Raw genomic sequence first — 13,780 nt, 5'->3', positions numbered from 1 at the left:
GTGTGAAGGAACACTCCTTTAATAGTGATTTCAGTGTGTGTGCGAGCCTGGGTGTGAAGGAACACTCCTTTAATAGTGATTTCAGTGTGTGTGAGCCTGGGTGTGAAGGAACACCCCTTTAATAGTGATTTCAGTGTGTGTGAGCCCGGGTGTGAAGGAACACTCCTTTAATAGTGATTTCAGTGTGTGTGTGAGCCTGGGTGTGAAGGAACACTCCTTTAATAGTGATTTCAGTGTGTGTGTGAGCCTGGGTGTGAAGGAACACTCCTTTAATAGTGATTTCAGTGTGTGTGTGAGCCCGGGTGTGAAGGAACACTCCTTTAATAGTGATTTCAGTGTGTGAGAGCCTGGGTGTGAAGGAACACTCCTTTAATAGTGATTTCAGTGTGTGTGAGCCCGGGTGTGAAGGAACACCCCTTTAATAGTGATTTGAGTGTGTGTGTGAGCCCGGGTGTGAAGGAACACCCCTTTAATAGTGATTTCAGTTTGTGAGAGCCTGGGTGTGAAGAAACACTCCTTTAATAGTGATTTCAGTGTGTGTAAGCCCGGGTGTGAAGGAACACTCCTTTAATAGTGATTTCAGGGTGTGTGAGCCCGGGTGTGCAGGAACACTCCTTTAATAGTGATTTCAGTGTGTGTGAGCCCGGGTGTGAAGGAACACTCCTTTAATAGTGATTTCAGTGTGTGTGAGCCCGGGTGTGAAGGAACACTCCTTTAATAGTGATTTCAGTGTGTGTAAGCCCGGGTGTGAAGGAACACTCCTTTAATAGTGATTTCAGTGTGTGAGCCTGGGTGTGAAGGAACACTCCTTTAATAGCGATTTCAGTGTGTGTGAGCCCGGGTGTGAAGGAACACTCCTTTAATAGTGATTTCAGTGTGTGTGAGAGCCCGGGTGTGAAGGAACACTCATTAATAATGATTTCAGTGTGTGTGTGAGCCCGGGTGTGAAGGAACACTCCTTTAATAGTGATTTCAGTGTGTGTGCGAGCCTGGGTGTGAAGGAACACTCCTTTAATAGTGATTTCAGTGTGCGTGAGCCTGGGTGTGAAGGAACACTCCTTTAATAGTGATTTCAGTGTGTGTGTGAGCCTGGGTGTGAAGGAACACTCCTTTAATAGTGATTTCAGTGTGTGTGTGAGCCTGGGTGTGAAGGAACACTCCTTTAATAGTGATTTCAGTGTGTGTGTGAGCCCGGGTGTGAAGGAACACTCCTTTAATAGTGATTTCAGTGTGTGTGAGCCCGGGTGTGAAGGAACACTCCTTTAATAGTGATTTCAGTTTGTGAGAGCCTGGGTGTGAAGGAACACTCCTTTAATAGTGATTTCAGTGTGTGTGAGCCCGGGTGTGAAGGAACACCCCTTTAATAGTGATTTCAGTGTGTGTGAGCCCGGGTGTGAAGGAACACCCCTTTAATAGTGATTTCAGTTTGTGAGAGCCTGGGTGTGAAGGAACACTCCTTTAATAGTGATTTCAGTGTGTGAGCCCGGGTGTGAAGGAGCACTCCTTTAATAGTGATTTCAGTGTGTGTGTGAGCCTGGGTGTGAAGGAACACTCCTTTAATAGTGATTTCAGTGTGTGTGAGCCCGGGTGTGAAGGAACACTCCTTTAATAGTGATTTCAGTGTGTGTGAGCCCGGGTGTGAAGGAACACTCCTTTAATAGTGATTTCAGTGCGTGTGAGCCCGGGTGTGAAGGAACACTCCTTTAATAGTGATTTCAGTGTGTGTGAGCCCGGGTGTGAAGGAACACTCCTTTAATAGTGATTTCAGTGTGTGTGAGCCCGGGTGTGAAGGAACACTCCTTTAATAGTGATTTCAGTGTGTGTGAGCCAGTGTGTGAAGGAACACCCCTTTAATAGTGATTTCAGTGTGTGTGTGAGCCCGGGTGTGAAGGAACACTCCTTTAATAGTGATTTCAGTGTGTGTAAGCCCGGATGTGAAGGAACATTCCTTTAATAGTGATTTCAGTGTGAGAGCCCGGGTGTGAAGGAACACTCCTTTAATAGTGATTTCAGTGTGTAAGCCCGGGTGTGAAGGAACACTAATTTAATAGTGATTTCAGTGTGTGTGAGAGCCCGGGTGTGAAGAAACACTCCTTTAATAGTAATTTCAGTGTGTGTGTGAGCCCGGGTGTGAAGGAACACTCCTTTAATAGTGATTTCAGTGTGTGTGTGTGAGCCCGGGTGTGAAGGAACACCCCTTTAATAGTGATTTCAGTGTGTGTGAGCCCGGGTGTGAAGGAACACTCCTTTAATAGTGATTTCAGTGTGTGAGCCCGGGTGTGAAGGGACACTCCTTTAATAGTGATTTCAGTGTGTGTGTGAGCCCGGGTGTGAAGGAACACCCCTTTAATAGTGATTTCAGTGTGTGAGCCCGGGTGTGAAGGAACACTCCTTTAATAGTGATTTCAGTGTGTGAGAGAGCCCGGGTGAGAAGGAACACTCCTTTAATAGTGATTTCAGTGTGTGTGAGCCCGGGTGTGAAGGAACACGCCTTTAATAGTGATTTCAGTGTGTGTGAGCCCGGGTGTGAAGGAACACTCCTTTAATAGTGATTTCAGTGTGAGAGCCCGGGTGTGAAGGAACTCTCCTTTAATAGTGATTCAGTGTGTGTGAGCCCGGGTGTGAAGGGACACCCCTTTAATAGCGATTTCAGTGTGAGAGCCCGGGTGTGAAGGAACTCTCCTTTAATAGTGATTTCAGTGTGTGTGAGCCCGGGTGTGAAGGAACACTCCTTTAATAGTGATTTCAGTGTGTGTGAACCCGGGTGTGAAGGAACACTCCTTTAATAGTGATTTCAGTGTGTGTGAGCCCGGGTGTGAAGGAACACTCCTTTAATAGTGATTTCAGTGTGTGTGTGTGAACCCAGGTGTGAAGGAACACTCCTTTAATAGTGATTTCAGTGTGTGAGAGAGCCCGGGTGTGAAGGAACACTCCTTTAATAGTGATTTCAGTGTGTGTGTGTGAACCCAGGTGTGAAGGAACACACCTTTAATAGTGATTTCAGTGTGTGTGTGAGCCCGGGTGTGAAGGAACACCCCTTTAATAGTGATTTCAGTGTGTGTGTGAGCCCGGGTGTGAAGGAACACTCCTTTAATAGTGATTTCAGTGTGAGAGCCCGGATGTGAAGGAACACTCCTTTAATAGTGATTTCAGTGTGTGAGAGCGCCCGGGTGTGAAGGAACACTCCTTTAATAGTGATTTCAGTGTGTGAGAGAGCCCGGGTGTGAAGGAACACCCCTTTAATAGTGATTTCAGTGTGTGTGAGCCCGGGTGTGAAGGAACACTCCTTTTAATAGTGATTTCAGTGTGTGAGAGAGCCCGGGTGTGAAGGAACACTCCTTTAATAGTGATTTCAGTGTGTGTGAGCCCGGGTGTGAAGGAACACTCCTTTAATAGTGACTTCAGTGTGTGTGTGTGAACCCAGGTGTGAAGGAACACTCCTTTAATAGTGATTTCAGTGTGTGTGTGAGCCCGGGTGTGAAGGAACACCCCTTTAATAGTGATTTCAGTGTGTGTGAGCCCGGGTGTGAAGGAACATTCCTTTAATAGTGATTTCAGTGTGTGTGAGCCCGGGTGTGAAGGAACACTCCTTTAATAGTGATTTCAGTGTGTGTGAGCCAGTGTGTGAAGGAACACTCCTTTAATAGTGATTTCAGTGTGTCAGCCCGGGTGTGAAGGAACACCCCTTTAATAGTGATTTCAGTGTGTGTGAGCCTGGGTGTGAAGGAACATTCCTTTAATAGTGATTTCAGTGTGTGTGTAAGCCCGGGTGTGAAGGAACACTCCTTTAATAGTGATTTCAGTGTGTGAGCCTGGGTGTGAAGGAACACTCCTTTAATAGTGATTTCAGTGTGTGTGAGCCCGGGTGTGAAGGAACACTCCTTTAATAGTGATTTCAGTGTGTGTGAGCCCGGGTGTGAAGGAACACTCCTTTAATAGTGATTTCAGTGTGTGTAAGCCCGGGTGTGAAGGAACACTCCTTTAATAGTGATTTCAGTGTGTGAGCCTGGGTGTGAAGGAACACTCCATTAATAGTGATTTCAGTGTGTGTGAGCCCGGGTGTGAAGGAACACTCCTTTAATAGTGATTTCAGTGTGTGTGAGAGCCCGGGTGTGAAGGAACACTCATTAAATAATGATTTCAGTGTGTGTGTGAGCCCGGGTGTGAAGGAACACTCCTTTAATAGTGATTTCAGTGTGTGTGCGAGCCTGGGTGTGAAGGAACACTCCTTTAATAGTGATTTCAGTGTGTGTGAGCCTGGGTGTGAAGGAACACTCCTTTAATAGTGATTTCAGTGTGTGTGTGAGCCTGGGTGTGAAGGAACACTCCTTTAATAGTGATTTCAGTGTGTGTGTGAGCCTGGGTGTGAAGGAACACTCCTTTAATAGTGATTTCAGTGTGTGTGTGAGCCCGGGTGTGAAGGAACACTCCTTTAATAGTGATTTCAGTGTGTGAGAGCCTGGGTGTGAAGGAACACTCCTTTAATAGTGATTTCAGTGTGTGTGAGCCCGGGTGTGAAGGAACACCCCTTTAATAGTGATTTCAGTGTGTGTGTGAGCCCGGGTGTGAAGGAACACCCCTTTAATAGTGATTTCAGTTTGTGAGAGCCTGGGTGTGAAGAAACACTCCTTTAATAGTGATTTCAGTGTGTGTGAGCCCGGGTGTGAAGGAACACTCCTTTAATAGTGATTTCAGTGTGTGTAAGCCCGGGTGTGAAGGAACACTCCTTTAATAGTGATTTCAGTGTGTGAGCCTGGGTGTGAAGGAACACTCCTTTAATAGCGATTTCAGTGTGTGTGTGAGCCCGGGTGTGAAGGAACACTCCTTTAATAGTGATTTCAGTGTGTGTGAGAGCCCGGGTGTGAAGGAACACTCATTAAATAATGATTTCAGTGTGTGTGTGAGCCCGGGTGTGAAGGAACACTCCTTTAATAGTGATTTCAGTGTGTGTGCGAGCCTGGGTGTGAAGGAACACTCCTTTAATAGTGATTTCAGTGTGTGTGAGCCTGGGTGTGAAGGAACACTCCTTTAATAGTGATTTCAGTGTGTGTGAGCCTGGGTGTGAAGGAACACTCCTTTAATAGTGATTTCAGTGTGTGTGTGAGCCTGGGTGTGAAGGAACACTCCTTTAATAGTGATTTCAGTGTGTGTGTGAGCCTGGGTGTGAAGGAACACTCCTTTAATAGTGATTTCAGTGTGTGTGTGAGCCCGGGTGTGAAGGAACACTCCTTTAATAGTGATTTAATTGTGTGTGTGAGCCCGGGTGTGAAGGAACACTCCTTTAATAGTGATTTCAGTTTGTGAGAGCCTGGGTGTGAAGGAACACTCCTTTAATAGTGATTTCAGTGTGTGTGTGAGCCCGGGTGTGAAGGAACACCCCTTTAATAGTGATTTCAGTGTGTGTGTGAGCCCGGGTGTGAAGGAACACCCCTTTAATAGTGATTTCAGTTTGTGAGAGCCTGGGTGTGAAGGAACACTCCTTTAATAGTGATTTCAGTGTGTGAGCCCGGGTGTGAAGGAGCACTCCTTTAATAGTGATTTCAGTGTGTGTGTGAGCCTGGGTGTGAAGGAACACTCCTTTAATAGTGATTTCAGTGTGTGTGAGCCCGGGTGTGAAGGAACACTCCTTTAATAGTGATTTCAGTGTGTGTGTGAGCCCGGGTGTGAAGGAACACTCCTTTAATAGTGATTTCAGTGCGTGTGAGCCCGGGTGTGAAGGAACACTCCTTTAATAGTGATTTCAGTGTGTGTGAGCCCGGGTGTGAAGGAACACTCCTTTAATAGTGATTTCAGTGTGTGTGAGCCCGGGTGTGAAGGAACACTCCTTTAATAGTGATTTCAGTGTGTGTGAGCCAGTGTGTGAAGGAACACCCCTTTAATAGTGATTTCAGTGTGTGTGTGAGCCCGGGTGTGAAGGAACACTCCTTTAATAGTGATTTCAGTGTGTGTAAGCCCGGATGTGAAGGAACATTCCTTTAATAGTGATTTCAGTGTGAGAGCCCGGGTGTGAAGGAACACTCCTTTAATAGTGATTTCAGTGTGTAAGCCCGGGTGTGAAGGAACACTAATTTAATAGTGATTTCAGTGTGTGTGAGAGCCCGGGTGTGAAGAAACACTCCTTTAATAGTAATTTCAGTGTGTGTGTGAGCCCGGGTGTGAAGGAACACTCCTTTAATAGTGATTTCAGTGTGTGTGTGTGAGCCCGGGTGTGAAGGAACACCCCTTTAATAGTGATTTCAGTATGTGAGAGACTGGGTGTGAAGGAACACTCCTTTAATAGTGATTTCAGTGTGTGTGAGAGCCCGGGTGTGAAGGAACACTCCTTTAATAGTGATTTCAGTGTGTGTGAGCCCGGGTGTGAAGGAACACTCCTTTAATAGTGATTTCAGTGTGTGAGCCCGGGTGTGAAGGGACACTCCTTTAATAGTGATTTCAGTGTGTGTGTGAGCCCGGGTGTGAAGGAACACTCCTTTAATAGTGATTTCAGTGTGTGAGCCCGGGTGTGAAGGAACACTCCTTTAATAGTGATTTCAGTGTGTGAGAGAGCCCGGGTGAGAAGGAACACTCCTTTAATAGTGATTTCAGTGTGTGTGAGCCCGGGTGTGAAGGAACACGCCTTTAATAGTGATTTCAGTGTGTGTGAGCCCGGGTGTGAAGGAACACTCCTTTAATAGTGATTTCAGTGTGAGAGCCCGGGTGTGAAGGAACTCTCCTTTAATAGTGATTCAGTGTGTGTGAGCCCGGGTGTGAAGGAACACCCCTTTAATAGCGATTTCAGTGTGAGAGCCCGGGTGTGAAGGAACTCTCCTTTAATAGTGATTTCAGTGTGTGTGAGCCCGGGTGTGAAGGAACACTCCTTTAATAGTGATTTCAGTGTGTGTGAACCCGGGTGTGAAGGAACACTCCTTTAATAGTGATTTCAGTGTGTGTGAGCCCGGGTGTGAAGGAACACTCCTTTAATAGTGATTTCAGTGTGTGTGTGTGAACCCAGGTGTGAAGGAACACTCCTTTAATAGTGATTTCAGTGTGTGAGAGAGCCCGGGTGTGAAGGAACACTCCTTTAATAGTGATTTCAGTGTGTGTGTGAACCCAGGTGTGAAGGAACACTCCTTTAATAGTGATTTCAGTGTGTGTGTGAGCCCGGGTGTGAAGGAACACACCTTTAATAGTGATTTCAGTGTGTGTGTGAGCCCGGGTGTGAAGGAACACTCCTTTAATAGTGATTTCAGTGTGAGAGCCCGGATGTGAAGGAACACTCCTTTAATAGTGATTTCAGTGTGTGAGAGCGCCCGGGTGTGAAGGAACACTCCTTTAATAGTGATTTCAGTGTGTGAGAGAGCCCGGGTGTGAAGGAACACCCCTTTAATAGTGATTTCAGTGTGTGTGAGCCCGGGTGTGAAGGAACACTCCTTTAATAGTGATTTCAGTGTGTGAGAGAGCCCGGGTGTGAAGGAACACTCCTTTAATAGTGATTTCAGTGTGTGTGAGCCCGGGTGTGAAGGAACACTCCTTTAATAGTGACTTCAGTGTGTGTGTGTGAACCCAGGTGTGAAGGAACACTCCTTTAATAGTGATTTCAGTGTGTGTGTGAGCCCGGGTGTGAAGGAACACCCTTTAATAGTGATTTCAGTGTGTGAGAGAGCCCGGGTGTGAAGGAACACTCCTTTAATAGTGATTTCAGTGTGTGAGAGAGCCCGGGTGTGAAGGAACACTCCTTTAATAGTGATTTCAGTGTGAGAGCCCGGGTGTGAAGGAACACTCCTTTAATAGTGATTTCAGTGTGTGTGAACCCGGGTGTGAAGGAACACTCCTTTAATAGTGATTTCAGTGTGTGTGAGCCCGGGTGTGAAGGAACACTCCTTTAATAGTGATTTCAGTGTGTGTGTGTGAACCTGGGTGTGAAGGAACACCCCTTTAATAGTGATTTCAGTGTGTGAGAGCCCGGGTGTGAAGGAACACTCCTTTAATAGTGATTTCAGTGTGTGAGCCCGGGTGTGAAGGAACACTCCTTTAATAGTGATTTCAGTGTGTGTGAGCCCGGGTGTGAAGGAACACTCCTTTATTAGTGATTTCAGTGTGTGTGAGCCCGGGTGTGAAGGAACACCCCTTTAATAGTGATTTCAGTGTGTGTGTGTGAACCCGGGTGTGAAGGAACACACCTTTAATAGTGATTTCAGTGTGTGAGAGAGCCCGGGTGTGAAGGAACACTCCTTTAATAGTGATTTCAGTGTGTGTGTGTGAACCCGGGTGTGAAGGAACACTCCTTTAATAGTGATTTCAGTGTGTGAGAGAGCCCGGGTGTGAAGGAACACCCCTTTAATAGTGATTTCAGTGTGTGTGATTCCGGGTGTGAAGGAACACCCCTTTAATAGTGATTTCAGTGTGTGAGAGAGCCCGGGTGTGAAGGAACACTCCTTTAATAGTGATTTCAGTGTGTGAGCCCGGTAGTGAAGGAACACTCCTTTAATAGTGATTTCAGTGTGTGAGCCCGGGTGTGAAGGAACACTCCTTTAATAGTGATTTCAGTGTGTGTGAGAGCCCGGGTGTGAAGGAACACCCCTTTAATAGTGATTTCAGTGTGTGTGTGAGCCCGGGTGTGAAGGAACACTCCTTTAATAGTGATTTCAGTGTGTGTGTGAGCCCGGGTGTGAAGGAACACTCCTTTAATAGTGATTTCAGTGTGTGTGTGAGCCCGGGTGTGAAGGAACACTCCTTTAATAGTGATTTCAGTGTGTGTGTGAGCCCGGGTGTGAAGGAACACCCCTTTAATAGTGATTTCAGTATGTGAGAGCCTGGGTGTGAAGGAACACTCCTTTAATAGTGATTTCAGTGTGTGTGAGAGCCCGGGTGTGAAGGAACACTCCTTTAATAGTGATTTCAGTGTGTGTGAGCCCGGGTGTGAAGGAACACTCCTTTAATAGTGATTTCAGTGTGTGAGCCCGGGTGTGAAGGGATACTCCTTTAATAGTGATTTCAGTGTGTGTGTGAGCCTGGGTGTGAAGGAACACTCCTTTAATAGTGATTTCAGTGTGAGAGCCCGGGTGTGAAGGAACACTCCTTTAATAGTGATTTCAGTGTGTGTGAGCCCGGGTGTGAAGGAACACTCCATTATTAGTGATTTCAGTGTGTGTGAGAGCCCGGGTGTGAAGAAACACTCCTTTAATAGTGATTTTAGTGTGTGAGCCCGGGTGTGAAGGAACACTCCTTTAATAGTGATTTCAGTGTGTGTGTGAGCCCGGGTGTGAAGGAACACCCCTTTAATAGTGATTTCAGTATGAGAGAGCCTGGGTGTGAAGGAACACTCCTTTAATAGTGATTTCAGTGTGTGTGAGAGCCCGGGTGTGAAGGAACACTCCTTTAATAGTGATTTCAGTGTGTGTGAGCCCGGGTGTGAAGGAACACTCCTTTAATAGTGATTTCAGTGTGTGAGCCCGGGTGTGAAGGAACACTCCTTTAATAGTGATTTCAGTGTGTGTGTGAGCCCGGGTGTGAAGGAACACTCCTTTAATAGTGATTTCAGTGTGTGTGAGCCCGGGTGTGAAGGAACACTCCTTTAATAGTGATTTCAGTGTGTGTGAGCCCGGGTGTGAAGGAACACCCCTTTAATAGTGATTTCAGTGTGTGTGAGCCTGGGTGTGAAGGAACACTCCTTTAATAGTGATTTCAGTGTGTGTGAGCCCAGGTGTGAAGGAACACTCCTTTAATAGTGATTTCAGTGTGTGTGTGAGCCCGAGTGTGAAGGAACACCCCTTTAATAGTGATTTCAGTATGTGAGAGCCTGGGTGTGAAGGGACACTCCTTTAATAGTGATTTCAGTGTGTGTGAGCCCACGTGTGAAGGAACATTCCTTTAATAGTGATTTCAGTGTGTGTGAGCCCGGGTGTGAAGGAACACTCCTTTAATAGTGATTTCAGTGTGTGTGTGAGCCCGGGTGTGAAGGAACACTCCTTTAATAGTGATTTCAGTGTGTGAGAGAGCCCGGGTGTGAAGGAACACCCCTTTAATAGTGATTTCAGTGTGTGTGAGCCCGGGTGTGAAGGAACACCCCTTTAATAGTGATTTCAGTGTGTGTGAGCCCGGGTGTGAAGGAACACCCCTTTAATAGTGATTTCAGTGTGTGTGAGCCCGGGTGTGAAGGAACACTCCTTTAATAGTGATTTCAGTGTGAGAGCCCGGGTGTGAAGGAACACTCCTTTAATAGTGATTTCAGTGTGTGTGAGCCCGGGTGTGAAGGAACACTCCTTTAATAGTGATTTCAGTGTGTGTGAGCCCGGGTGTGAAGGAACACTCCTTTAATAGTGATTTCAGTGTGTGTGTGAGCCCGGGTGTGAAGGAACACTCCTTTAATAGTGATTTCAGTGTGTGTGTGAGCCTGGTTGTGAAGGAACACTCCTTTAATAGTGATTTCAGTGTGTGTGAGCCCGGGTGTCAAGGAACACTCCTTTAATAGTGATTTCAGTGTGAGAGAGCCCGGGTGTGAAGGAACACTCCTTTAATAGTGATTTCAGTGTGTGTGTGAGCCCGGGTGTGAAGGAACACCCCTTTAATAGTGATTTCAGTGTGTGAGAGCCCGGGTGTGAAGGAACACTCCTTTAATAGTGATTTCAGTGTGTGTGTGAGCCTGGGTGTGAAGGAACACCCCTTTAATAGTGATTTCAGTGTGTGAGAGAGCCCGGGTGTGAAGGAACACTCCTTTAATAGTGATTTCAGTGTGTGTGAGCCCGGGTGTGAAGGAACACCCCTTTAATAGTGATTTCAGTGTGTGTGTGAGCTCGGGTGTGAAGGAACACTCCTTTAATAGTGATTTCAGTGTGTGAGAGCCCGGGTGTGAAGGAACACCCCTTTAATAGTGATTTCAGTGTGTGTGAGCCCGGGTGTGAAGGAACACTCCTTTAATAGTGATTTCAGTGTGTGTGAGAGCCCGGGTGTGAAGGAACACCCCTTTAATAGTGATTTCAGTGTGTGTGAGCCCGGGTGTGAAGGAACACTCCTTTAATCGTGATTTCAGTGTGTGTGAGCCCGGGTGTGAAGGAACACCCCTTTAATAGTGATTTCAGTGTGTGTGTGAGCCTGGGTGTGAAGGAACACTCCTTTAATAGTGATTTCAGTGTGTGTGAGCCCGGGTGTGAAGGAACACTCCTTTAATAGTGATTTCAGTGTGTGTGAGCCCGGGTGTGAAGGAACACTCCTTTAATAGTGATTTCAGTGTGTGTGTGAGCCCGGATGTGAAGGAACACTCCTTTAATAGTGATTTCAGTGTGTGAGAGCCCGGGTGTGAAGGAACACCCCTTTAATAGTGATTTCAGTGTGTGTGAGCCCGGGTGTGAAGGAACACTCCTTTAATAGTGATTTCAGTGTGTGTGAGAGCCCGGGTGTGAAGGAACACCCCTTTAATAGTGATTTCAGTGTGTGTGAGCCCGGGTGTGAAGGAACACCCCTTTAATAGTGATTTCAGTGTGTGTGAGCCCGGGTGTGAAGGAACACTCCTTTAATAGTGATTTCAGTGTGTGAGCCCGGGTGTGAAGGAACACTCCTTTAATCGTGATTTCAGTGTGTGTGAGCCCGGGTGTGAAGGAACACTCCTTTAATAGTGATTTCAGTGTGTGTGAGAGCCCGGGTGTGAAGGAACACTCCTTTAATAGTGATTTCAGTGTGTGAGAGAGCCTGGGTGTGAAGGAACACTCCTTTAATAGTGAATGGATGGTGATTGTGGGCAGGCCTGTGTACTCACACAAGTGACGAGTATATGCGATGTGTCTATCTGTCTCGCTCTCTCTCGGGTGCGGTTCCTTCCCTTCTTTCTCCCTCTGGTTGGGAATTCTGGACGTTTCCTGATGGAATTCCTTTGCTTCCCAGACCTGGGTGTAAACAAACAGCTGCTTTTCATTTCCCGACTGGCAGCCACAGCTGGAATGTTCCCCGCTGATGTCACATTCAAATCCAGCTCATCGCGGACTGGAGCAGATTCCGACTGACACACTCACCCCCCCCCGACTGACACACTCACCCCCCCGACTGACACACTCACCCCCGACTGACACACTCACCCCCCGACTGACACACTCACCCCCAACTGACACACTCACCCCCCCCAACTGACACACTCACCCCCCCAACTGACACACTCACCCCCCCGACTGACACACTCACCCCCCGACTGACACACTCACCCCCAACTGACACACTCACCCTCCCCAACTGACACACTCACCCCCCCAACTGACACACTCACCCCCCCGACTGACACACTCACCCTCCCCCCAACTGACACACTCACCCCCCCCCCCGACTGACACACTCACCCCCCAACTGACACACTCACCCCCCCGACTGACACACTCACCACCCCGACTGACACACTCACCCCCCCGACTGACACACTCACCCCCCCGACTGACACACTCACCCCCCCGACTGACACACTCACCCCCCCCAACTGACACACTCACCCCCCAACTGACACACTCACTGAACCCCCCCCCCCCGACAGACACACTCACCCCCCGACTGACACACTCACCCCCCCGATTGACACACTCACCCCCCAACTGACACACTCACCCCCCAACTGACACACTCACCCCCCAACTGACACACTCACCCCCCAACTGACACACTCACTGAAACCCCCCCCAACTGACACACTCACTGAAACCCCCCCAACTGACACACTCACTGAAACCCCCTGCTTGACACACTCAACCCACCCCCGCGAGTGACACACTCAACCCACCCCCCCGAGTGACACACTCAACCCACACCCCCGAGTGACACACTCACCCCCCCTCCCCCGACTGACACACTCACCCCCCCACCGACTGACACACTCACCCCCCCCCCCCGACTGACACACTCACCCCCCCCCCCGACTGACACACTCTCTCCCCCGACTGACACACTCACCCCCCCCCCCCCCGACTGACACACTCACCCCCCCCCCCCCGACTGACACACTCACCCCCCGACTGACACACTCACCCCCCCAACTGACACACTCACCCCCCCAACTGACACACTCACCCCCCCAACTGACACACTCACCCCCCCAACTGACACACTCACCCCCCCGACTGACACACTCGCCCCCCGACTGACACACTCAACCCCCCGACTGACACTCACTGAAACCCCTCCCGAGTGACACACTCAACCCCCCCCCGACTGACACACTCACCCCCCCCACCGACTGACACACTCACCCCCCAACTGACACACTCACCCCCCCAACTGACACACTCACCCCCCGACTGACACTCACCCCCGACTGACACACTCACCCCCGACTGACACACTCACCCCCCTCCCCCGACTGACACACTCACCCCCAAATGACACACTCACCCCCCAACTGACACACTCACCCCCCCCCCCCCGACTGACACTCACCCCCCCGACTGACACACTCACCCCCCAACTGACACACTCACCCCCCAACTGACACACTCACCCCCCCAACTGACACACTCACCCCCCAACTGACACTCACTGAAACCCCCCCGACTGACACACTCACTGAAACCCCCGACTGACACACTCACTACCCCCCCGACTGACACACTCACCCCCCAACTGACACACTCACTGAAACCCCCCTGACTGACACACTCACCCCCCTGACTGACACACTCACCCCCCCAACTGACACACTCACCCCCCCCCCCCCCGACTGACACACTCACCCCCCGACTGACACACTCACCCCCCCCAACTGACACACTCACTCCCCAACTGACACACTCACTGAAACCCCCCCGACTGACACACTCACCCCCCCGACTGA

At 48.9% G+C, this 13,780-nt stretch overlaps 1 protein-coding gene across 1 annotated transcript in view; it reads right to left on the bottom strand.

Moving 5' to 3' along the window:
- LOC119968056 (mediator of RNA polymerase II transcription subunit 12-like) overlaps positions 1-11,863 on the bottom strand; it is a 64,769-nt gene extending 52,906 nt beyond the window's left edge. Inside the window, exon 1 of the mRNA XM_038801155.1 lies at positions 11,732-11,863. The gene's annotated coding sequence lies outside the window, so the exon portion shown is untranslated. The remainder of the gene's footprint in view (positions 1-11,731) is intronic.
- Between the last annotated feature and the right edge of the window lie 1,917 nt (positions 11,864-13,780).

The sequence above is a fragment of the Scyliorhinus canicula genome, chromosome 6 (assembly GCF_902713615.1).
Source record: "Scyliorhinus canicula chromosome 6, sScyCan1.1, whole genome shotgun sequence".
Lineage (NCBI taxonomy): Eukaryota > Metazoa > Chordata > Chondrichthyes > Carcharhiniformes > Scyliorhinidae > Scyliorhinus > Scyliorhinus canicula.
Note: the sequence above shows the minus strand (reverse complement) of the source record. Positions and strands in the feature narration are given on the sequence as shown.